At 41.0% G+C, this 27721-nt stretch overlaps 1 protein-coding gene across 1 annotated transcript in view; it reads right to left on the bottom strand.

Annotated features, from left to right (window-relative positions):
* otud7b (OTU deubiquitinase 7B) overlaps positions 1 to 24795 on the bottom strand; it is a 142502-nt gene extending 117707 nt beyond the window's left edge. Inside the window, exon 1 of the mRNA XM_028794009.2 lies at positions 24595 to 24795. The gene's annotated coding sequence lies outside the window, so the exon portion shown is untranslated. The remainder of the gene's footprint in view (positions 1 to 24594) is intronic.
* Between the last annotated feature and the right edge of the window lie 2926 nt (positions 24796 to 27721).

Here is a 27721-nt window from a genome sequence, read left to right as displayed (position 1 = left end):
ACTAATACTGATGCTCTGTGCAAGACAGGACAGAGCTGACTATACTTCCTTAGAAGGCTGGCGTCTTTCAACATCTGCAATAAGATGTTGCAGATGTTCTATCAGACTGTTGTGGCGAGCGCCCTCTTCTACGCGGTGGTATGCTGGGGACACAGCATAAAGAAGAGGGATGCCTCACGCCTGGAAAAACTGGTGAGGAAAGCAGGCTCTATTGTAGGCAAGGAGCTGGACAGTTTGACATCTGTGGCAGAGTGACGGACACTGAGCAGGCTCCTGTCAATAATGGAGAATCCACTGCATCCACTGAACAGTATCATCTCCAGACAGAGGAGCAGCTTCAGCGACAGACTGCTGTCACTGTCCTGCTCCACTGACAGACTTAGGAGATCGTTCCTCCCCCACACTATGTGACTCTTCAATTCCACGGGGGGGGTAAACGTTAACATTATGCAATGTTATTGACTGTTATACCTGCCTCGCACTCTACATCTTACATTTTACAACTTGCACTGCATTTTTATTACTCTTTAATTAATATTGTTTTTATCAGTATGCTGCTGCTGGAGTATGTGAATTTCCCCTTGGGGATTAATAAAGTATATGCTTATTTCTTGGTTAGTTCTTATTTTGCACAATAAATATATTTTGAATATAAATTAATTAGATCCATCCATCCATTATCCAACCCACTATATCCTAACTACAGGGTCACGGGGGTCTGCTGGAGCCAATCCCAGCCAACACAGGGCGTAAGGCAGGAAACAAATCACCAGGCAGGGTGCCAGCCCACCGCAGGGCGCGCACACGCACACACACTAGGGACAATTTAGAATCGCCAATACGCCTAAATTCTTTTACCAAAAAAAAAAAAGTCCAGGAAATACATTTAATTTACCCTGATATTTGAGAAGGGTATCACTGCAGTCATTAGCCAAATGTCGAGTAGGAGGGGTTTGTGGCCTGTTCACATCTGATTGGTCACAACTTGAAGTGAAAAGGAAATCTCTTGTCATTATGCATGCTACCTGAATCACAGGACAGAACTGCTGGCTTGAAATCCCAGCCCAGGATTTGCAAAGAGTATGATAAAATAAATAAACACATTTTTCCTGGTTTTTTTTGTCTTTATTCTTGTTTGATCTATTGATTCACATGTAAAAAGCAGAATGACACACCAGATGTTTTGGCCACTTGGCAGCTCAGGCTGACAGTGCATATAATTCAAGTAATTCAAAAACTGTTGCCCTTTAATGGGAAGGATGGCCTTCATTTCAACAGTCAGTTTATGAATTCAAAGAACTGCCTACTAAATGTATTCCTTCTTAAAGCCAAAAACCAAAGCAGTAATTTACTGAGATGTTGCTTACTCGTACGTATCAGGACTACGCGATATTCTAGTAACATGACGTAATAGAGACATAAATGATACTATTAATGGGTAGGTGAGGCAAGCCAAACAGCAAACAATAAGAATAGAAAGGCGAATGTCACTGCATTCTTTTTAGGCGAAATCAGTGACGGTCTGCAGACAGCAAAATGAAGAATAGAAAGTGAGACGGTAGAATGAAGAGAAAGTGAAAGAATGAAATGAAAAATAAAAGTTGAGAGAGTGGAATGAGAAAAATGTGATGGCCCAAAAGTGACATTAAAAATGCAGAATGTGAAGTGAACATTTCACATTAAAAATTCAGAATATGAAATGAAAACTAGAAAGTGATGGACCAGGAAGTGATCCCAGTGCTCTTGAACGGCAGGCGTCTGAGATCATTGTGCACCTGGCAGCTGCTGTTGGGGATTTTGATAGCACGAATTTAAGAATAAAATCTGAGCGTGCACTTGAAATCATCATTAAAAGTTGACTGCAGCATGCAATGGAGATTGAAAAAACTCTTAACATGAAGTGAAGTTTAAAAAAATGACATCTTGAAATCAAAATGCCCTTAGGCTGGCTATTCTGGGTCTGTGTTTTGGGAACATGGCTTAACTCTTCTTGTAGTGAATCCTGTGAATTCTGTTTAAATTGAATATTTCCCCTATTATCTGTAGCATAACGTGAAAACTTCAGAGTATTCATGACTAACTTTTATCTTAGAAAACTTTATCGTACCCGTCAAGCATGTCCCCTCTCACTCAACATTGCCCCTCCTACTAGACATTCGGTTCCTGGCTGTAGAGATACAAAATTGGAATATTCTGACCCTTTTTTCACTTTACCTCTCTATCCAGGTGCTCTGACAAAGAATGTCATTTGTCTAGGGTTTTCTAGTAGTAGACTTTTGTATTTTACTGTGTTTTATTGTCTGCTATTTTAATTCCAAACTTTGCGTTTCCTGTACTCATCTTTATTTAGTGTTCAACTCTTTTAGGGCAGATGCGACTTTTGTCGACAGGACAGGTTGAGGGCAACAATCAGCTGTTATAGGCGACAAAACTCACTGTCACGTCACAGGCATTCCCTCTGTGCTTGGAGGAATGCTAGACTCATTGACTCGGCATGAGTTGGAAAATGTAAACAAAGGCAAGATGGCATCAACATGTCACAAGGGAGATAAGCGAGTGCAGAACAGAAAATACTCGGCAGACGATGTTTTGCATTATCACTGAGTCGGACTCTGATTTTTCAGAATCTGATTTTGTTGACAGTGATCAGGCGATCGAGTAAGACAGTGAGAAGCCGGCATCAGCTGATTGGACACCAGCTGAAGCCACCCCAGCTGATTGGCTGCCAGCTGAGCGCATTCATGCAGCCGATGCACCTACGGCAAGGTTCGCGTGGGAGGAATACCCAGACATTGATCTGTGGGAGCCGAACTGGCTACCGGACTTCACAAGATGGCATGGCTTGCTGTTGGACACGACAGATCACCAGCCGCTGGACTACTTCATGCTGCTCTCTCCTGATGCTGCTTTTCAGCTACTGTCAGACGAGACAATTTGGAAGGCAGAGAAATTTTTTTGAATCGCGGGCTGCACTTGCACTGCATTCTCGTTTTTCAAAGTGGAAACCCACAACAAAAGACGAGATGAAGGGCGTTGTGGCATTACAAATAGAGATGGGACAGAACTGGTGATATAACTTCAGGGAGCATTGGTCCAAACGTGCTTTGTCCCCGGTTGGCTTTGGACAGGTTATGTCGCGTGATGTTAGGTACGTGATGCTGTAAAGTTTTATTCACTTCTGTGATAACCAGAAGCAAAGCCCAAGGGGTGAGCCAGGCTATAACCCCATGTATAAAGTTCAGCCCCTGCTTGACATTGTGGAACCAACATAGAAACAATTTGATCAGTCTGGCCGTGATTTGTCTGTGCATGAATTTATGATAAAATACAAGGGACGCCAGTATATGCCAGACAAGCCCACAAAGTATGGCATAAAGGATTTTGTGCTGGCAGAAGCAAACACTGGTTTCTGCCTGAAAGTAATCACATATACAGGAAAGTATTCCTTTCAAAGACAGAACTGTCCCTTGACAAGTCAGGTTGTGCTGGAGCTGCTTCAGGGCTATGAACATTTGGGTCATGTTGTGTACATTTGGACAATTTTTATACATCACCAGAATTGTTCATGGAGCTACAGAGCAGAGAATTGGAGCTTGTGGTACAGTGAGGGTGAACAGGAGACACAGGCCTTCACAGTTCAAGAGGAAAAGAGGTGACAATACGGTTTTCATGCGGGCGGAAAACTTGGTGGCAGTGGCATGAAACGATGTCAAACGGGTGACTTGTCTTTCTACAGTACACACTAACAATATATGTGAGAAAGTGCAGCAACAGACAATTGAAAAGGAGGCACCAAAGCAACACTTATTGTCAGCAGTGCAATGTGGCAATAACTGCAATTGGTTGCTTTGAGCGAAATCAGACTTGTCAGGACTTTGCTGTGTAACATGTATGTGATATGTATGTGAAATCATAGAGTATGCAGGCTCATACAACATACAAGACAGTAACATTTCTCAAAAGTAAATATTTTTTGTTGCTTTGATATGTTAAACAATTGCTTTGTGTTCTTTTTTAAAAAAGTTAGTTTTTGGAAAAATATTCAGCCCTGGGAGAAAAAAAAACAAAAAAAAAATTAGCCCTAAAAGAGTTAATGCTGATATTGTTTCCAATGTTATGCATTTTATTTTTTTCTGCTTTTTCCCTGTTGTTCATTCTGAAATTCCATGAAGCACTTTGAGCATCGTAAAGGTGCTATATAAATGTATTATTATGACTTAGTATTTTAGTTGAATAAAATTTTCCTTATGAAAAGAAACACCACAGTAGAACTTACAAAATGGGCCAACATAAGCACCAAAACTGGACTCAGTCTGGAAAGTAGATGCACATAGATTATACCATGAACATTTTGGCCATACTGCCCATTCCTACTTGAAGGCACTTATTCCAATACAGGGTTCACAAGAGGCAGGAAAATATGTTGACAGATTGGAAGCAATGCAGACAACATCCCTTCACATGAGGCAAGTCATCACATAGCACACACACACACCCAAACCCTCAATTTACAGGTGAATTTACAGTCAACTATAAATCTAAACTGTACCAAATTGGTATATGGAAGTAAACCAGAGTATCTAATGAACATTTATGCAGAAACAAGGACAATCTGCTAACTCCATAGATTACATCACTCAAGCTAGAATTTAAACTGAGACCTCTGAAGCTGGGAAATAACAGCACTAATTTATACTCATAGTAATATATATTAGCTCACAAACTTTCAACTTGCAAATAAAAATATATTTAAACTTGAAAGAGTGGATGGATGCACAGACACAACTTGTGTCATTCTATGATGTGGATACTTAAAATGACATTTGTAACCACATTCAGTGACAGTTCTGCCTTAACTGATTGCACATGAAAGCAATAATAAGCATGCAAGGAAAACACTAAAAAGAAAAGCCTCTTAAATAGTTGAAATTGTGGGCCCCATTATGTCGCAAAGAATTTGTGATGAATTATAGCAATGTTTCTTTGCAATATTACAAATTACAAATTTACAACTTACAAATTTACCTACTTCACCTCTTTTTTGCTACAAAATAGTACAAACAAGCAAATTTCATTTATCTAACCAAGACACCACCTATGTGTTGGGTCAGCTAAAATGTACTACCTCACGACTGATGTTACAGTATGTGCTTGTTCTCTTACAGACCCCTGCACTCCTCTTATTTATAGTAATTTGTGACAGACCGTTATCAGCAAGAATGAAAGGTAAAGTCTATAGTACAGTAGTGAGACCAGCTATGTTATATGGGTTAGAGACGGTGGCACTGACCAGAAAGCAGGAGACAGAGCTGGAGGTAGCAAAGTTAAAGATGCTAAGATTTGCATTGGGTGTGACGAGGATGGACAGGATTAGAAATGAGTACATTACAGTGTCAGATCAGGTTGGATAGTTGGGAGACAAAAACAGGGAGGTGGGATTGCTTTGTTTTGGACATGTGCAGAGGACAGATGCTGGGTATATTGGGAGAAGGATGTTAAGGATAGAGCTGCCAGGGAAAAGGAAAAGAGGAAAGCCTAAGAGAAGGTTTATGGATGTGTTGAGAGAGGACATGCAGGTGGTGGGTATAACAGAGCAAGATGCAGAGGACAGAAACAAATGGAGGAGGATGGTCCGCTGTGGCAATCCGTAACGGGAGCAGCCGAAAGAGGAAGAAGACTAATAAAATAATATATCCACTGAACTCAAAAACGTATTACAACAACTTTAGCAGCAACAACTGCAATCAGATTTGGAGTTACTACATTAACAGCTTCTTCTTCTTAGTTACTACATTAACAGCAATGTGTAGGAATTTTTGTCCCATAACTCTTTACAGAACTGCTTCAATTCAGTTATTTTTTTTGAGAACTTTCTAGACGGATCTGCTTCCTTCAGGTCCTGCTACAAGATCAGTTATAGACTTTGACTAAGTAATTTCACAACTGTATTCCAAATTTGTTTTTCTTCAGATGCTTATCTAAAACAGATAAGCAAGTCTACATTTATAACTCAGCTGCACTTCAGTTTAAATTCAGAGGCACATGACCTAAACAAAGCACAATGAGTTTCATAGAGTGCAATACAGTGTTGGAATTTCTCCCATATACAGTGGTGTGAAAAACTATTTGCCCCCTTCCTGATTTCTTATTCTTTTGCATGTTTGTCGCACAAAATGTTTCTGATCATCAAAGACATTTAACCATTAGTCAAATATAACACAAGTAAACACAAAATGCAGTTTTTAAATGATGGTTTTTATTATTTAGGGAGAAAAAAAATCCAAACCTACATGGCCCTGTGTGAAAAAGTAATTACCCCTTTGTTAAAAAATAACCTAACTGTGGTGTATCACACCTGAGTTCAATTTCCGTAGCCACCCCCAGGCCTGATTACTGCCACACCTGTTTCAATCAAGAAATCACTTAAATAGGAGCTGCCTGACACAGAGAAGTAGACCAAAAGCACCTCAAAAGCTAGACATCATGCCAAGATCCAAAGAAATTCAGGAACAAATGAGAACAGAAGTAATTGAGATCTATCAGTCTGGTAAAGGTTATAAAGCCATTTCTAAAGCTTTGGGACTCCAGCGAACCACAGTGAGAGCCATTATCCACAAATGGCAAAAACATGGAACAGTGGTGAACCTTCCCAGGAGTGGCTGGCCGACCAAAAATACCCCAAGAGCACAGAGACGACTCATCCGAGAGGTCACAAAAGACCCCAGGACAACGTCTAAAGAACTGCAGGCCTCACTTGCCTCAATTAAGGTCAGTGTTCACGACTCCACCATAAGAAAGAGACTGGGCAAAAACGGCCTGCATGGCAGATTTCCAAGACGCAAACCACTGTTAAGCAAAAAGAACATTAGGGCTCATCTCAATTTTGCTAAGAAACATCTCAATGATTGCCAAGACTTTTGGGAAAATACATTGTGGACTGATGAGTCAAAAGTTGAACTTTTTGGAAGGCAAATGTCCCGTTACATCTGGCGTAAAAGGAACACAGCATTTCAGAAAAAGAACATTATACCAACAGTAAAATATGGTGGTGGTAGTGTGATGGTCTGGGGTTGTTTTGCTGCTTCAGGACCTGGAAGGCTTGCTGTGATAGATGGAACCATGAATTCTACTGTCTACCAAAAAATCCTGAAGGAGAATGTCCGGCCATCTGTTCGTCAACTCAAGCTGAAGCGATCTTGGGTGCTGCAACAGGACAATGACCCAAAACACACCAGCAAATCCACCTCTGAATGGCTGAAGAAAAACAAAATGAAGACTTTGGAGTGGCCTAGTCAAAGTCCTGACCTGAATCCAATTGAGATGCTATGGCATGACCTTAAAAAGGCGGTTCATGCTAGAAAACCCTCAAATAAAGCTGAATTACAACAATTTTGCAAAGATGAGTGGGCCAAAATTCCTCCAGAGCGCTGTAAAAGACTCATTGCAAGTTATCGCAAACGCTTGGTTGCAGTTATTGCTGCTAAGGGTGGCCCAACCAGTTATTAGGTTCAGGGGGCAATTACTTTTTCACACAGGGCCATGTAGGTTTGGATTTTTTTTTTCTCCCTAAATAATAAAAACCACCATTTACAAACTGCATTTTGTGTTTACTTGTGTTATATTTGACTAATGGTTAAATGTGTTTGATGATCAGAAACATTTTGTGTGACAAACATGCAAAAGAATAAGAAATCAGGAAGGGGGCAAATAGTTTTTCACACCACTGTAAGATCAACAGTTTGTATTTAAATAGTGTCCACAATTTGGCAAAATGTAAATAAGTGAGCACTTATATACTTACTAGAGAACACTGGATGGACACAGTGATATGTCTACCTTGTTATTTTTCCATGACTCAATTTTTTCCCCAGTGACTTTCTGACAGTGGAATCACTAAAATTGATATTATTTATAAAAAGCAATAGTGACCACAGATCCTAGACACTGTTTTGGCCGCCTTTGTGGCTTTACTGAAACTTTTACACCTTTGGCAAGATGGACACTCGAGAAACAACCGACTACTGATCCAAATTTTCTATTTGAATGACACAGTTCAGTAAAGACCCAAAACCTTTTAATATATCTGTTAACCCTTATCAGAATGACAGATCTAAAACTTTCTTGAAAAGAGTTTTTCATAAGTTTCTTGTAACCTTGGGAAGCTGCACCTTTAATATCTATGTGCCAACAATTTGTAATAGCAAGTGTCAAAATGAGTCACTTATACAAGGCAGGGATGAACGAAATCAGATAGGATTGTTACAAAACGTTATGCTTAATTATCCCTTCAGCTGGGTTGTTTTCACAAGAGTGGCATCATCTTTCGTATGCCTGAATAGTGATGTACAAAGTAATCAAACTAGAAAACCAGTGGAAAGGCAAATGTTCTTTGTTTACTACAACCCATGAAAACATCTGTGGTGAAAAGTTTGTCTACTACTGTACATGAAAAAACTGACAGTCAAGAGTTCAGTGTACTTTGCAAAATGCTTCTCGTACACTACAAGACTAACTGAAATTATAATAAAAACTTTCTGGAGAACATGTGGGCTCACAACACGTTTCTTACGAAACTACGAATGTCTTGCACAGCTCTCATTCAGACTACATTTTTTATGGCAGCACGTAATTATGGGAATGTTTCCGTCAAAAAATGGATTTTTTTTTTTCTTAACCAAAAAAAAAAAAAAAAAATCTTTCAGCAGATCTAAAGCAACAGAAAACTCTCACCGACTTTTCAATGAGTGTAGGAGAACTTCCAAGCTGATCAGACATTTACAACAAAATATGACAAACTAAGTGCACAATAAGAAACTTCTAAAAGCATCATAAGCTGTAGACCAGAAAATAATTCAATAGAAAAGAAACTTGGGGAAACCCTGATTTTTGTCTCGTGCAACTGAAATCTTGACGGAATTATTTGGCGAGATGAATTCAAAGCAACTAGCAAAAATACTACTATCAAATAAATCTTCAACATGGCATCTCAGCTATGTCAGAAGATATTAAAGTACAGTGCGTCACATGGCTATGCAGCAATGACTTTACTATCCAAACAGACAAGTCACTAGGCTTGCCAAAAATGTCACATCTGCTTGCATATTTTTGCTGTGACTCAAAAAAGTAGGGACAAGGCCACGTTTACTACTGTGCAGCATCCCCTCTTCTTTTAACAACAGTCCATAAACATCCGGGAACTGAGGGGACAAGCTGCTGGACTTTTGGGAGAGAAATGTTGTCCAATTCTTAATTGATATAGGATTCCAGCTGCTCAATTTTCCTGGGTTTTCTTTGTCGTATTTTTCGTTTCATGATGCACCAAATGTTTTCTATTCGTTAAAAGTCTGGACTGGTTCAGCACCTGCACTCTTCTACAACAAAGCCATGCTGTTAAAATAGATGCAGTATGCGGTTTAGCATTGTCTTGCTGAAATATGCAATGCCTTCCCTGAAAAGGAACTTATTATACAGTACTATACATATGGTCAGGTTTGAATATATAGATCAGTCCGTCTTACCTCCAGATCGATTTACAACCGGTCCATTGGGACCAAATGTGGTTGTATGTCAGCAACTACCTGTAGCTGTAAATGCTTACATTCTGTATTATGTAGAGCAAGAGCTAAATAAAATAGTACACATATTTTATAGTTCGGTACGATGCAGGAATTAACCGTAGAGGCAGAGCCAACCCATAGAATCACACACTCATACACACTCAATTTTCACCAGGCCAAATTCATGTCTACAGTTTGCCTAACATGCACATTAGGGGTGGGCGGTATGACCAAAATTCTATATCACGGTATTTTTTCTAAATTATCCCGGTTTCGCGGTATTTTTTTCCCATGCATGAGTGGATGTTAAACACATTTTCCACTGCAATTACTGGCTAAGAATAACCTATTCCACTGTCAAGAGCATTGTACATTGTACAAAAAAAACATTTTAATGTGCACACAAGTATTAATACAGGTTTGCATTGCCCCATAAAGTGATACTTTTCAAGGGGGTGGCACTAATGAAGAGAAGGAAATCACATTGCATGACAGATGCAGTCAAAATATAGAACTTTTTATTTAACAAATTTTGCAAAAACCTAAATTATAATTTTGACAACATATTTTCAACCATCCAAAGAGGTATTTAGACTTAGGAAAATATCCAGAAGTGCTTGTCAAAAGTTGTATTGCACTGAACATGTCTTAGAAAAGGAACAAATAAATATTTTTTATAAAACAACTACACTTTCTGTTAACGTTAACAATCTCTGTCCACTGACACGTTAAAGTGACTTTTTAAACAACTTTACCATCATTAAACTGCATAATATTTAAACTAATAAATAATAACAATAAAATAAATAATTGTATTATTACTGATAGTTGCACTATTACTTCAAGGCTTCAAAAGCCCAGGTGCATTACACAGTATTCACCAAATTAAAATAAAATAAAACAAGTGCAATCTTGGTGATGACATCTTTACCAACTGAACTATCATTTAGGCAAACTGCATTAATATGGACCTTGCTTCAAGCTAAGCTATATACATAAATAATACAACTGCAACTTGCATTTATAATTGTATTTGTGGTATAGCCCTACGGAATCGTATTAGGGCCACGGTGAAGAAAAAAAAAATACGGACACAGAGAAGAAAAAAAAAAACTATACGTCGAGAATAAAGTCGACATTTCCACTTTATTCTCGCCGTTTATGTCAAGATTAAAGTCGACATTTCCACTCTATTCTCATAGTTTACTTTATAATTAAAGTAGAATGTCGTAAACTAAACTTCATCCTAAAATCATTGTTTAATTTACTAGATTTTCTCAAACCCCGTCATAAGTTAATGTAGCACATTAAATGCTTTGTGTTGTGTTCCCCGACCCAGTTGTTAATCACTATGCTTCTTAAACTGACTTCCTCCGCACTAAGAGGAGACAGCGATCACCATACAGAATCCATTCACTGTATGATATTCCTGCTCTCTGAAAATTTAGAATGCTAAGATTAATACTTGATATCATTTTCATGATGAAATGCATTAAAGCAGGTATTAAACATGCACGGTAGTGTGGCGGTAGTGCTGCTCTCTCGCAGTAAGGGGTCCCCGGTGTACGTTCAGTGTAGAGAACTTTATGGCAGGTGTGACGAGGCTCCGAAAAACTGGATGTATGAATGGGTATCGCACAGGTTTAACTTAAATATTGTTTAAATGTTGGGTTTGTGATCTGGTGGTCGGAGAGACGAACACAGAATTCAATGGATGTTATTCTGAGCAGGCTTTCTTTATTGCACGCTTGCTGTCTCTATCTGACATACCAAAACCCCAATTTCTATCCTCCTTTTTCTTTCTCCACATAACCAATCACCACACGATAAATGTCTTTGTGAAATTAAAACTAGTTATAAACTTAGCCCACGGAGTGTTCAGAACTTTAAAAATATCTTCGTTATACATGTTTAATTATGCCATCCATTCAGGGTTGTGTCCATCCCTTAACGAGTTGCCAGTACATCGCAGGATGAATACGAGCAAAACATACACTAGCAGGGTCAATATAGCATAACAAAACCCCACATCCTACATAAATTTGAAAGGAAACTGAAGCACGCCGAGTAAACCCACCAGAAAAACATGCAAATGCAAGGCAGGGTACACCCGGGACACCCTTGCTGCGAGGCAGCAGTGCAACCTCCACGCCGCCGTGCCCCCACATGATTAATACCTGCTTTAATGCATTTCACCATGAAAATTATATCAAGTATTTATCTTGGCATTCTAAATGTTCAGAGAGCATGAATATCATGTGAATGGATTCTGTGTGGCGATCGCTGCCGGTGCCTCCTCTTAGTACAGAGGAAGTCAGTTTAAGAAGCTCGGGGAACACAAAGCATTTAATGTGCTATATAACTTATGACGGGGTTTGAGAAAATCTAGTAAATTAAATATTCATTTTACGATGAAGTTTAGTTTACGATGTTCTACTTTAATGACAAAGTACGAGAATAAAGTCAACATGTCGTCACAATATTACACAGTACCCAGGTACATTACACTGTATTGAAAACAAATAAAACAAGTACAACTTGGCTTGCAGTATTATCCAGTAGTATAGAAACAGTATTTACACATCTGACCTTTTAAAACTAAAGCATCTCCAGGCGACAGACGTGACTCCTTTTTTTCAGTTCTCTGTCCATTTTCACCGCGCGGCATACCTATGCTACCGCCCACTATTTGGTGGTGTAGCAGTGAAAAAGAGCCCTAGTGCAACAAATCTGTGTTTAGCGGTGTAGCAGTGAAAAAGGTCCCCACTTGAACAGTTTCCCGCTGCGCCACGTTCCGAACGTCGTTTAGGCAATTTAAACTGGTGTTGCAGTATAAGAAAAATCCATATCATAAAAAAAATTAAAAACGGTTTTCGGTATGAACCGGTATACCGCCCAGCACTAATGCACATCTTTAGACATATTATTATTTACTTATTTGGCAGACACATTATCCATCTTACTAACCGAAGGTTGTAAACCGGATATGGACACAGGGCGCATTGAGGCGCACGCGCACTGCCGCACTACACAGAAAACACAGAAACAAGCCGGATATGGACGCAGGGCGCATCGAGGCGCATGCGCACTGCCGCACTACACAGAAAACACAGAAACGAGAAGGTTGTAAACCGGATGTCACGCGCACTGCCGCACTGCAACGAGCCCGCCACCTGTAAACTAGGCTTTCTCTAATCCGCTGTGCCAGTAATGTAAATCACAGAACGGTCATTCAGTTTGGCGCCTGCCCCAGAATCCAGAGTCAAACGCAGCGGCGTCCACAGAGAAAACAAAAACGAGAGGATTCAGCGCATATGTGAATCACATTACAGTATTACAGTACAGAATCCCAGGGTTGAAAATCGGATGTCACGCGCACTGCCTCACTGCAACGAGCCCGCCACCTGTAAACTAGACTTGCTCTAATCCACTGTGCCAGTAATGTAGATCACATAACGGTCATTCAGTTTGGCGCCCGCCACAGAGTCCAGAGTCAAACGCAGCGGCGTCCACAGAGAAAACAAAAACGAGAGGATTCAGTGCATATGTGAATCACATTACAGTATTACAGTATGGAAACCCCAGACGTCCAAACTACACGGCGTACACCGGATATGGACGCAGAGCGCGGGGCTGAACTTGCTGTGCTCCACTCTGCCATCAGTCGGTGTCAGCAATGGCAACGGAATCACGTTTCCACAAAACGAGACCGCTTTACTACAGATATGCGTATGTAATTAAATGACATTTCCCCAGACGCACCCACCCTCCATGATATGTCATCCATCCAGATATCGGACGGAACAGAAACTGATTGCCATTCTTGGATTTCCAATTCGCTGGCGAATCGCGGGCTTACTAGTTATTTACTTATTTGGCAGACACCAATTTAAAACATTTGAGATACAAAAGAAACATAACCAGCTGTTTTTCTATTTGGAGGAAAGGAAGGTGAAGTTTTTCTATTTGGAGGAAAGGAAGGTGAAGTAACTTGCTAATGGTCATATGGAGTTAGTTTTGGGATATGAACCAGGGTTTAAAGACCAGAGCGTTAACCACTCACCATATTCCATTATGAAGAAGCAGCTAAGGCTTTGACAATGTAATTTTCTTTCAAGGATATCACTAGGCATAGGCAAAAATCAATGTTATGTGCGAACTATAATAATTTCTAGCTGTAAGTCTTCCCAGCTTTTCAGCAATTTAGCCCACAACATAAACGTGGGGTCTGATACACCTGATCTGATCTTTCATGGAATTGAATTCTTGCTGCCAATTTCCAAGTATAGCCATGTGATATTCAATATTGCATCTTTCAGTTTTCGTGAACACCTTTTCAGTGATACATCAAAACAATGAAACAGACTGGTTTTTCATATGGTCACTTCTGCTTCAGATGTTATGTCAGAAAAGCAAAAGAATCCTGATGTACATTTCCAAGCCATAATCAGGTCAAAGAGCTGGTAAACCAGCAGAGAAATCGGCATAGTTTTTTCTGTGTATTGCTTTCCTTTACAGTACATATAAAAGCCAAACACTTTTTGTGTTTTGCAAGAAAAATTCCCTAACAGAGAAAGCAACTAACAGCAGACACCTGAACAAAGCAACAAAAATTTTGCTCCTGACATGGATTTAGTTGGCAAGCCTATTTTGTGTCCTTAAAAGGTTGTCAATAAAAAGTTTTAACCAGACATGCATTGCAATATTGAGCTATCTGGCTATGCCTTACTAACAGGTCACCTAGAGAAAACAGTTCTCAATTGCACAACATGTATCAGCAAAATTACAGCATGTTCATGGGCTATTTTAAGTTAACAGGATGGCACAAACTGTTCTCACAGACAAAGCCTTGCAGAAGAGAATAGTAACACTCAAAACAGTGCATTTACTTAAATGCAATGTTTGCATAACAATGACCAAATCCTAATTTTGGTGTACCAAAAAAATGCACTATAAAGGTATATGGTGGACACTGTTTATAGTACCTTCTTCATACCTTTTTTTTGTTGTAATTGGATGCTTTTGCACTCTTAGGCACATTTGTGAATCAAAAATAATGTGGGTGTTTTGGTTTTCTGTTTGCATGAACTAGAGCATATACTGGTGATAGATCATATGCGCCCCTCCTTTAACCGCCACTCCCCTCCTTTAACCGCCACCTTATCGTGGTGGAGGGGTTTGCGTGTCCCAATGATCCTAGGAGCTCTGTTGTCCGGGGCTTTATGCCCCTGGTAGGGCCACCCAAGGCAAACTGGTCCTAGGTGAGGGATGAGACAAAGAGCGGTTCAAACCTTCTATGATGAATGAAAACTTTGGACGCCGTTTTCCCTTGCCTGGACGCGGGTCACCGGGGCCCCACTCTGGAGCCAGGCCTGGAGGTGGGGCTCGATGGCGAGCGCCTGGTGGCCGGGCCTGCACCCATGGGGCTCGGCCGGGCACAGCCCGAAGAGGCAACGTGGGTCCCCCTTCCCATGGGCTCACCACCTATGGGAGGGGCCAAGGAGGTCGGGTGCAGTGTGAGTTGGGTGGTGGCCGAAGGTGGGGACCTTGGCGGTCCGATCCTCGGCTACAGAAGCTGGCTCTTGGGACGTGGAATGTCACCTCTCTGAAGGGGAAGGAGCCTGAGCTAGTGTGCGAAGTTGAGAGGTTCCGGCTAGATATAGTCGGACTCACCTCGACGCACAGCTTGGACTCTGGAACCAATCTCCTTGAGAGGGGCTGGACTCTGTACCACTCTGGAGTTGCCCCCGGTGAGAGGCGCCGAGCGGGTGTGGGTATACTTATTGCCCCCCGACTTGGAGCCTGTACATTGGGGTTTACCCCGGTGGACGAGAGGGTAGCCTCCCTTCGCCTTCGGGTGGGGGGGACGGGTCCTAACTGTTGTTTGTGCGTATGCACCGAACAGCAGTTCGGAGTACCCACCCTTTTTGGAGTCCCTGGAGGGGGGTGCTAGAGGGCATACCTTCTGGGGACTCCCTCATTCTGCTGGGAGACTTCAATGCTCACGTGGGCAATGACAGTGAGACCTGGAAGGGCGTGATTGGGAGGAATGGCCCCCCCGATCTAAACCCGAGCGGTGTTTTGTTATTGGACTTCTGTGCTCGTCACGGATTGTCCATAACGAACACCATGTTCAAGCATAGGGGTGTTCATATGTGCACTTGGCACCAGGACACCCTAGGCCTCAGTTCGATGATCGACTTTGTGGTCGTGTCGTCTGACTTGCGGCCACATGTCTTGGACACTCGGGTGAAGAGAGGGGCGGAGCTGTCAACTGATCACCACCTGGTGGTGAGTTGGCTTCGATGGTGGGGGAGGATGCCGGTCAGGCGTGGTAGGCCCAAACGTGTTGTGAGGGTCTGCTGGGAACGTCTGGCAGAGCCCCCTGTCAGAAGTAGCTTCAACTCCCACCTCCGGCAGAACTTCGACCATGTCCCGAGGGAGGTGGGGGACATCGAGTCCGAATGGGCCATGTTCCGTGCCTCTATTGTTGAGGCGGCTGACCGGAGCTGTGGCCGTAAGGTGGTCGGTGCCTGTCGTGGCGGCAATCCCCGAACCCGTTGATGAACACCGGTGGTGAAGGATGCCGTCAAGCTGAAGAAGGAGTCCTACAGGACCCTTTTGTCCTGTGGGACCCTGGAGGCAGCTGATAGGTACCGGCAGGCCAAGCGGAATGTGGCTTTGGTGGTTGCTGAGGCAAAAACTCGGGTGTGGGAGGAGTTTGGGGAGGCCATGGAGAACGACTTTCGGACGGCTTCGAGGAGATTCTGGTCCACCATCCGGCGTCTCAGGAAGGGGAAGCAGTGCAGTGTCAACACTGTATATGGTGGGGATGGTGCGCTGCTGACCTCGACTCGGGACGTTGTGGGTCGGTGGGGGGAGTACTTCGAAGACCTCCTCAATCCCATTAACATGCCTTCCAATGAGGAAGCAGAGCCTGGGGACTCAGAGGTGGGCTCCCCCATCTCTGGGACTGAGGTCACCGAGGTGGTCAAAAAACTCCTTGGTGGCAGGGCCCCGGGGGTGGATGAGATACGCCCGGAGTTCCTCAAGGCTCTGGATGTTGTAGGACTGTCTTGGTTGACACGCCTCTGCAACATCGCATGGACATCAGGGACAGTGCCTCTGGATTGGCAGACCGGGGTGGTGATCCCCCTCTTTAAGAAGGGGGACTGGAGGGTGTGTTCCAACTACAGAGGGATCACACTCCTCAGCCTCCCTGGAAAAGTTTATTCAGGGGTCCTGGAGAGGAGGGTCCGTCGGATAGTCGAGCCTCGGATTCAGGAGGAACAGTGTGGTTTTCGTCCTGGTCGCGGAACAGTGGACCAGCTCTATACCCTTAGCAGGGTCCTGGAGGGTGCATGGGAGTTTGCCCAACCAGTCTACATGTGTTTTGTGGACTTGGAAAAGGCATTCGACCGTGTCCCTCGGGGAATCCTGTGGGGGGTACTCCGAGAGTATGGGTTACCGGCCCCCCTGATAAGGGCTGTTCGGTCCCTGTACGATCGGTGCCAGAGCTTGGTCCGCATTGCCGGCAGTAAGTCGAACCCGTTTCCAGTGAGAGTTGGACTCCGCCAGGGCTGCCCTTTGTCACCGATTCTGTTCATAACTTTTATGGACAGAATTTCTAGGCGCAGCCAGGGCGTTGAGGGGGTCCGGTTTGGTGGGCTCAGGATTGGGTCACTGCTTTTTGCAGATGATGTTGTCCTGTTTGCTTCATCAGGCCGTGACCTTCAGCTCTCTCTGGATCGGTTCGCAGCCGAGTGTGAAGCGGCTGGAATGAGAATCAGCACCTCCAAATCCGAGACCATGGTCCTCAGCCGGAAAAGGGTGGAGTGCCCTCTCAGGGTTGGTAGCGAGATCCTGCTTCAAGTGGAGGAGTTCAAGTATCTCAGGATCTTGTTCACGAGTGAGGGAAGAATGGAGCGTGAGATCGACAGGCGGATCGGTGCGGCATCCGCAGTAATGCGGGCGCTGCATCGGTCTGTCGTGGTGAAAAAGGAGCTGAGCCGCAAGGCGAAGCTCTCAATTTACCAGTCAATCTATGTTCCTACCCTCACCTATGGTCATGAACTATGGGTAGTGACCGAAACAACGAGATCGCGAATACAAGCGGCTGAAATGAGTTTCCTCCGCAGGGTGTCTGGGCTTTCCCTTAAAGATAGGGTGAGAAGCTCAGTCACCCGGGAGGGGCTCAGAGTAGAGCCGCTACTCCTCCGCATCGAGAGGAGTCAGATGAGGTGGCTCGGGCATCTGATCAGGATGCCTCCTGGACGCCTCCCTGGTGAGGTGTTCCGGGCACGTCCAACCGGGAGGAGGCCCCAGGGAAGACCCAGGACACGCTGGAGGGACTATGTCTCTCAACTGGCCTGGGAACGCCTTGGGATTCTCCCGGAAGAGCTAGAAGAAGTGGCCGGGGAGAGGGAAGTCTGGGCATCTCTGCTCAAGCTGCTGCCCCCGCGACCCGACCTCGGATAAGCGGGAGACAATGGATGGATGGAAGATCATATGCGTTTGATCAATACAGTTAGGTCCATATATATTTGGACAGAGACAACTTTTTTCTAATTTTGGTTCTGTACATTACTGCAATGAACCTTCCACATGCAAGCATCACACCTCAAATCAACTCCAGGCCTTTTATCTGCTTAATTGATAATGACATAACGACGAACTTGCCCACACCTGCCCATGAAATAGCCTTTGAGTCAATTGTCCAATTACTTTTGAGCCCCTGAAATGAAGGGATTGTGTTAAAAAAATGCTTTAGTTACCTCACATTTTTATGCAATCGTTTTGTTACCCCACTGAATTAAAGCTGAAAGTCTGCGCTTCAACTGCATCTGAGTTGTTTCATTTAAAATTCTTTATGGTAATGTACAGAACCAAAATTAGAAAAAAGTTGTCTCTGTCCAAATATTTATAAACCTAACTGTATATAGTGATATAGTGACTTTATTATATGCTGGATAAGGCTTGGTGTGCTGGAATCTGTTCCTTATGCAATATCAGGCATGTCGAATGTGAATCAAATTTTATTTGTATTGAAATCACACATCACCACCCCAGTGACAATCCAGTGTGCCACCTGCTCTGTCATCAAGTTTCTATCATATTGTAATTTTCACAACCACTGGTAAATGGAGAGTGGATGTCAAAAGTCCTGTTTGCAACACATTTTTACTTTAATAATTATTTTAATGCAATTTAAATTCTGATGATTTTCTGCATAGTTTCAGATAATTAGATTTTCAATTAACATAAAATCTTGAACTCTGAGTGTATGTAAATTACACCTCTTAAGATTTTACTACACAGATAACTTTGAATAGGGATTTTACTTCATTTCATAAGTCCAGGAGTCTCTGTGTATGTGCGTGCATGTGTTAGCTGAACTCAGGAGTCAAGAGGGTTCCGTCCAAAGTGGAAGAGACACACAACACTGTTGGTCAGACTATATTTATGAATAATAAATGAATTTAAACAAAATCAATGCCATCCAGACACTGCTTAACGAGATCAGGATACATTATAATTGTTTAAATATTACTGCCTTTAATGCTTACAAATTTATTAATGTGAAAATGCTAAATATCTTCCTAAACTTGTTCTCCTTGCAAGCAATTCACTACAAAGTTATACACTAACAGCTGTGTTCTCATTTGTATAGGTAAGGGAGGTAGCAGCATAACATGAGAGTACCGTAATTTAATTTGACTGGTATGTTCACATAAACTAAGTAGTCATCTCCTGTTAATAGTGCAGGGAATGAATAAATGGATTAACCAGACCACTTTTTCATTTGGTTTATTGAAAGTGAGGTCTTCAATGTGGATCAAAACCCCTTTATTATGATAAATACGTTACAATTAATTAAGGGACTTAAACTTAATGAAACTGCACACAGTCCAACTAATACTGCGAAATTTAGTGGCTTTATATAAATACTATAAAAACCTTATTAAAAGAAAGATACTGGACTCAAATGTATTATCACTGTGTGTAATCTCATCCCAAATGTACCTTTCAACTAAATCAGAGGCCACTTCTAAAATGTGAATAATGTTGTGAGGATTAATACCAATACTTTGCTGAAGATTAAATCATTCTTGGTATAAAGGGAAAAAACAAACTTAAAAAATTGCATCTGATATTAGAAATGTCTGCATCCATTCAGATGCTTTAGGTGTCCCTATGAAGGAGAGTACTCAGTTTGTGAATTATGACATTAGATGCAAATTCATTTTTTTTTACCTCATTTTCAGAAGACACTTGACTTTGCAAATGCAAAAATCATGACTAATACTATACTGAAAGGGAAAGCAGTTCCGTAATTAGCACATTCTCAATGAGATAAGGATTGATGCACATAACACAGGGAAACAGAAACCATAAAGACAAGGTGCATGCGTAAGAAACTACTTTAACAAACACACATCACAAGTAATGGTCTAAACTGAGCAAGGTCTAAATAAGCACAGTGAAAACTGAGTAAATCCATTTTTCAGAAAATCTTTGTCCACTCTAAGGGCTTTTTGATGAACTACACTGAACTCTGAGAATGGAAAGTTTCCACAAAAAGCATGCTCAGGGTTTTTCTCCACTCCTATGTAATAATAAAAACAGCAATTAAAACTATAGAATTGTGCAAAGCAACAATCTTGCATGTTAGGCAAACTGCCAACTCCACACTGGTCCAGTATGTGCCAACTCCACACTGGTCCAGTATGAGTGTATTTGTGAATGTGTCCTGTAATGGACTTGTGCTACATGCAGCCATAGACCCTGTTTTATAGCGAGTTTAGTTGGGATAGTCTCTGGCCAATGCAGCACTCATCAGGTGGATTACACAATTAATGGATTGGCAAACAACTTTATCATATTTACATGCCACATTATACAAGCATAACAAAGAGGAAACAGGTTCCAAGTACAGAAAATTTGTCTCTTATCTATTCTTCCAGCACTGTACAAATCCAGTTTTCATATGTACATAATAACATGAACATTCTCAAGCTTGCTTAGTCCAATTCAGGGTCAAGGAGGGCCAAAGCCAATCCCAGCATCACTGGGCTCAAGGTAGAAAATAGCCCTGAACAAGGCACATGACAATCATAAGGCCTACTCACATACACGGCCACACTAACCCTCACACAGAATCAATTTCGAATCACTCTTTAAAATAACTAGATCATCTTTGAGATGTGGGAGAAGAGCACAAGTAGACATAGGAACAAAATGCAAACACCAGACCAGATATTTGAAGCAGCAGTTCTAAAAACTTCACCACAGTGCAGTCCTAGAGTTAAATAATTAACCATAAAGAAAAACATTCTGGTAGCTATTGAGAGTAAACTTAAAGAGGAAGACAGTCTTTATCATTGGACGGTGACCAAGACACATTATTAACTTAGGGATATCTAGTTGTTTTTAACTTGCCTCTCTAGTCACTCACCTCCACTCCTTAACTCTCTTGATGTGACTATGGTTTCAGTTCTATGTTCAAAAGAATGAAAGAAAATTACTGTAACAGATAAAGGGAAAAAACAAGTCTAGTTCTTGCTTTACTCATCTTTTCTATATTTAAAAGGTATATGTACAAAGACAACCTGAAATCTTATAAAATGTTATTTTTTTTATTATATTGGGCTTAAGCAGTTTATGTATATTACAGTGTGCAGTTAACCTAACAACCATGTCATAGGGATGCTCAAGGAAACTGAACTAAAACAAAAACAAAACATGTGGACAGGCCAGGAATTAAACCTCAGTCCTTGATGTTGTATGGCAGTAGCATTAAATACTGAACAACTTACTGCCACCTCATATATATTAAATAAAACATATAAATAAATATGTTAGTGGCAAGGTAATAGTTATACTTAAAAAAGTTGTCAAATAAATGTCTGCGCAAGAAATACAAAGTGCTTTTGATTACAGAAAATTAATAGCATAACACAAGAAATGGTCTACTGTACCTTTAAATTAAGGAATTGCTCCTAAACGGACTATGTAAAACCTTTTCTTTTTTGATTAAGTTTCCTGCTGGAGCTTTAAGAAATGCAGGATGTTTAATGATAATGTAATATGAGAGTACTTCTAAATTTTCTGTCAGGAGATACAGGATCAGATTCCATTCATTTTACTTTCGTTTAAATTTCTGTAATTTCATCTTTTCATTATTAAAAAACTTTCCAATTTGATTTATACAATATAAAATGGTAAATACTGTCTATATAGATAGGCATACAAATGAAAAATAAACAACAACACAATCATTATTTTGTCTTATTACTTTTTCCATTCTTTAAAATGTTCCACATGCTAGTTAATAGTTCAGTTTCATTTTTGAAACAGGTTATGAAAATGGATGAAAACAAGCTGCTTTATTTGCGGCAATTTATTTGCTGCAATTTATAAAGAGTAGACTATGACTTGTACCATGCCAGTTCAAAATATATAAATCTTTTCATATATACACCTGTCAAGCTGCAGAGTGTTCATAGTTAGTTACACACCTACTTGTGCTCTGGGGGCATGATGGCACATTAGATTTTCAATTATACATTCAACAAGTATGAGCAAGTTTTAAAATAATTAGCTGTCCATGTTTTTAAATTTATCTACTAAAAGCACCCTTGTTGTTTTTGTAAAATATTGATTCTACTGTCAAATTAAAGCAAATTCCTCTAGTTATTTTTGGAAAAAATGTGTAAAATTCTAACAACAGATCTATAAGGACAAAATACCTGGGAGTTCTGTTTCTTCACTTTCACTCATCTATTTTATATTTCTTAGGCTTTAAATAACTTTTTTCCTTTAACATTCTAAGTTCTCCCAAATTATAAAGACTTTACTAATTAATGTACCACTACTATTAATGTATGCACTACTATGCAAGAGGCAGGAACCAACACCTGATTATGTGCCAGTCCATTTGTTGACACACCCAAAATGTATTTAAACATGTAATGTGCAATATCGTAACCATTTTTTTTTTTCTGTACTGGCCCTATCCTGGATCTCGGGTTCCCCAATATGTAGTAATGAAATAAGAAGGTGGGAAATGAGTGCATGGACCCAAGGGCTGTTTTTAAAATATTTTTCTAAAATAAACATAATCTAGAGCAATGCCTGGGGGAACCCCTGTGGACATAGGTTTAACCCAACTCATTTTTTCTCTTATTTGGACTGCTTCCTTAAATAAGCAAGCCATTATTTCCCAGTTTCCAAGTTTTTTGCATCCATCCTGAAATTCCAATCATCTTATTCTATATTATTACTGAATGAATTAGCAATGTAGATAGACAGATAGATAGATACTTTATTAATCCCAAGGGGAAATTCACAGTATATGTACTAAATGGGCAAGAATTCATACTTTTCCCTTTTAAAAAAATGTTGAAGGTTTTAAATGTACTGGTTATATACAATTATTTACTATTATCTATCTATCTATCTATTAAGCACCTAAGTGTGTAACATTTAAATATTTGCAAATTCAGAGTCATTTGCACTGGTGTCTGCTCTGTTCCTCATTAATTGACGAAATTCTGGTACAATTAAGAAAGCAAATGCCACAGAAAAAGTGAATTTCAAAAATAAAACAAAGTAAAAATTTTAAAAACACAGAAAGAATGCAAATATGTCATAATGTCTTATGTTATTCTGACACTACTGCGGTTTTTGTAAATGGAAATAAACAGTACAAACAACGAGATCAACTAAAGGTAACAATGACTGACCGACTGAGAAACTGGTTGGAACAAATACCGACAGCCACAGGGGGCCCTAAGAGTGAACCTGAGAACCACTGATCGAGAGTTCAGTATCTTTACTTCAGAGTACTGTAAATGAAAAGTTGACAGGCTGCGTGAGGCATGAAGAACAGCAGAAAAGGTCTGTCCTATAGAAATTACTATTAACATACAGGCTGTCTTGATATGGGTGATTCAGTAATTATGATTTCTGGTTAAAAACTCCACAAAAGCTAGAAAAGACCCCGAAACAACCAACGCTGTAGCAGTGTAATAAAGATCACTCCAATTTTAATGCCATTAAACTTTTTAGCTAATTTTGTTTTACACTTTCACCATAATCTCATTACTGCCAATATATTAATCTGTAGTAAAACTATTCTAAAAAGAGCATCAGTTTTAAATCCTACTTTCCTATGTGACTTGAAACAAGCCACTTCACCTCTCCGGGGGGTTACCTTTAAGAGTTACCGTATTTGTAAAATGCTATGCGCCATTAAAATGGCTACATACGCCTATTGGTGCTTGACTTAATAATTCGTCTCAGATTATGGTGCTGTACGTGAAGGTTTCTAATGTGTGAGGAAAATATTGAAAATGACTGATTTTCAAGTCCAGGAATGTACATTCCTGCAGATACTGTGGAACGCAGATCAAGACACGTAGGCTGAATACTTAAGCCCTTAAGAGACGCTTTTCAATGTGTCATTCATTTTCGCCCAAACGCGTGTGTCATCATTTCCAGAGACTGTAAACCAACCCACTCTAAAGCCACCCAGCGAAAAAAATAATATAACCATTTAATATAGTTGTCAAAAACATTCGTTACTACAGTCCTCGACTTTCAAACCTAAGTTGTACAGTGTGAACTTATCAGCACTTCCACTACATTAACGTGACAATAATAAACACTTTAGAAAGCTCAACGAGTAATGTGAAAAAATGGCTAAACGTGTTAGCAGTCCGTTAAGTCCGCTGGTGAGTCGTCCAGTGCCATGCTTACAGTTCACACAAGTTGAACAGGCCGAAACGTTGTTGGGTGTTTTTTTTTTTTTAATCTTCTCTTTTTACAACACGCTGCCCCCGGTTTTCGGACTTACACAGGCGCAGTACAGGGCAGCTGCACGTTTACAAAGGTATGCTTCTGTACTGCGATTCTGGCAGTACGCAAGTGCGCTAATCCTCCATCACTGAGTGGTGTCAAACTCTGTCCGCAATTAGGCCAAAAAAAACTGACCCAACTCCAGAAAAAAATGCACCAAAACTATAGCAGTACCTACCGTAAGCCGCCCCAGGCCTGAATTTTCCATGATCACTTGCATCCCAGTGGAGCCACTGCAACTGTAACTTCCACGAGAAATGCCTCAGCAACTCTTCTTTTTGATTAATTTAAAGAGCCAAATAAACAACAAAGCCCTGTGAAGTAATTCACACATCAACAACAACAACAATGTCAAGCTAGCGAAATTTGCGACCGCCCACATGGGAGTCGACAGGAGAGCTAATGAGTCTAACCTTCTCTCTGCCAATCCCGAAGCAAGGAAGCCATGACTGTCGTCCATCTCCTCCATAGGCAAGAAGGCATAGGCGGGTTTTGCTTTTCAATGATTGGCTGATTAAAAAAAGAGCACACAACGACAATGCCCGACTCGGCATTTTTAAGACTGGCAGAGATACATCGAACATGACCTCATCATTCCCATATTGCCTCTTCTTCCTTGGAAGTTGGCAATCTTCCGGTGCTCTATAGACGACTGGCAAAAGCTGTCTGGGAGAGGAGTGGTGTGGGATTAAGGGAACAGACAAAACACCAATAGGAATCGAGTGATTTCATTAACGAGCCAGTAGCAGCCCACAGTGGGGAAATACGCAACAGTTTGCTTTGTAGCGGACTCGATGACTGGATGTGAAATAGGCATTATATTCCACTCGCCCTTCCATATCGTCACTGATGATGACATTTGAAGTTATAACCATTTTCATTCAAGTTAGTTTAAGAAAAAACATTTACTATTGCATTATGATTAAATTTAGAAGGTGCTTTTTCGAATGAAATCCATAAATCTTAGATTATCCTAGCGTCTAAAAAATGTGTAGTTTGGATTTCTGGGAGAATTTTTAGTTTTATGAGGAAAGATGATACATGTTAACAATGATTAATTTTAAAATCTTGAATTTAATATGCGCTCTGAATCAGATGGGGCAGCGGGGATCGAGGGACTCCCTATTTTGTTTCAGCACCGCGCTGAAGTTAGCTATTTATTCTTAGCGACTTACACGATTGGTTACTTATTTGCTCATAGCTGTTTATTCGCTTCCATCGGTTTACTTTAATCATATAACTTGTGCAAACCAGTTACCTATTCAACGCTAACAGCAAGACACAACATTCTGCATTGTACAGTGCATCCGGAAAGTATTCACAGCGCATCACTTTTTCCACATTTTGTTATGTTACAGCCTTATTCCAAAATGGATTAAATTCATTTTTTTCCTCAAAATTCTACACACAACACCCCATAATAACAACGTGAAAAAAGTTTACTTGAGATTTTTGCAAATTTATTAAAAATAACAAAATTGAGAAAGCACATGTACATAAGTATTCACAGCCTTTGCCATGAAGCTCAAAATTGAGCTCAGGTGCTTCCTGTTTCCCCTGATCATCCTTGAGATGTTTCTGTAGCTTAATTGGAGTCCACCTGTGGTAAATTCAGTTGACTGGACATGATTTGGAAAGGCACACACCTGTCTATATAAGGTCCCACAGTTGACAGTTCATGTCAGAGCACAAACCAAGCATGAAGTCAAAGGAATTATCTGTAGACCTCCGAGACAGGATTGTCTCGAGGCACAAATCTGGGGAAGGTTACAGAACAATTTCTGCTGCTTTGAAGGTCCCAATGAGCACAGTGGCCTCCATCATCCATAAGTGAAAGTAGTTCGAAACCACCAGGACTCTTCCTAGAGCTGGCCAGCCATCTAAACTGAGCGATCGGGGGAGAAGGGCCTTAGTCAGGGAGGTGACCAAGAACCCGATGGTCACTCTGTCAGAGCTTCAGAGGTCCTCTGTGGAGAGAGGAGAACCTTCCAGAAGGACAACCATCTCTGCAGCAATCCACCAATCAGGCCTGTATGGTAGAGTGGCCAGACGGAAGCCACTCCTTAGTAAAAGGCACATGGCAGCCCGCCTGGACTTTGCCAAAAGGCACCTGAAGGACTCTCAGACCATGACAAAGAAAATTCTCTGGTCTGATGAGACAAAGATTGAACTCTTTGATGTGAATGCCAGGCGTCACGTTTGGATGAAACCAGGCACCGCTCATCATCAGGCCAATACCATCCCTGGGAGACTAGTCAGGATAAAGGGAAAGATGACTGCAGCAATGTGCAGAGACATCCTGGATGAAAACCTGCTCCAGAGTGCTCTTGACCTCAGACTGGGGCGACGGTTCATCTTTCAGCAGGACAACGACCCTAAGCACACAGCCAAGATATCAAAGGAGTGGCTTCAGGACAACTCTGTGAATGTGCTTGAGTGGCCCAGCCAGAGCCCAGACTTGAATCCGATTGAACATCTCTGGAGAGATCTTAAAATGGCTGTGCACCGACGCTTCCCATCCAACCTGATGGAGCTTGAGAGGTGCTGCAAAGAGGAATGGGCGAAACTGGCCAAGGATAGGTGTGCCAAGCTTGTGGCATCATATTCAAAAAGATTTGAGGCTGTAACTGCTGCCAAAGGTGCATCGACAAAGTATTGAGCAAAGGCTGTGAATACTTATGTACATGTGCTTTCTCAGTTTTTTTATTTTTAATAAATTTGCAAAAACCTCAAGTAAACTTTTTTCACATTGTCATTATGAGGTGTTGTGTGTAGAATTCTGAGGAAAAAATTAATTTAATCCATTTTGGAATAAGGCTGTAACATAACAAAATGTGGAAAAAGTGATGCGCTGTGAATACTTTCCAGATGCACTATATATATTATTAGATTTCTGTCAATAAAATCGATCCATTATTTGAAAAAAATCAATATTCCACATTTTGGACTTGAAAGAGTACAAATGAATTATATCACGTTAGGCCAATTTAAGTTTCACAGTTTTTTGACAAGACAGCTGCCTTTGTTAAACTGCCGGTGAGTTTTGCCCAGCCCAGTTACAGTTGCAGTTACATGGATCAAATGAACTGCCAAATTGGATATAGTCCCGTATCCAATGAATGGGATTTACCCTGGAGTTTAATGGGCAATAAAGGCTTACATGTCTTTCAGCCACCCTAATTTTCACAGTGTGAGTAAAAGGCAGACTCCTTTTATAAAATGCAGTTGAGTTTTACTCGGCCAAATGCGAATACCTGGGTAAAATGGACTGACAAAGCTGGCATATTACGATGTTTAATGAACAT

Source organism: Erpetoichthys calabaricus, chromosome 2 (genome assembly GCF_900747795.2).
Source record: "Erpetoichthys calabaricus chromosome 2, fErpCal1.3, whole genome shotgun sequence".
Classification (NCBI taxonomy): Eukaryota; Metazoa; Chordata; class Cladistia; order Polypteriformes; family Polypteridae; genus Erpetoichthys; species Erpetoichthys calabaricus.
The sequence above is the reverse complement of the archived record's forward strand: the minus strand, read 5'-3'. Positions and strand labels throughout refer to the sequence as shown.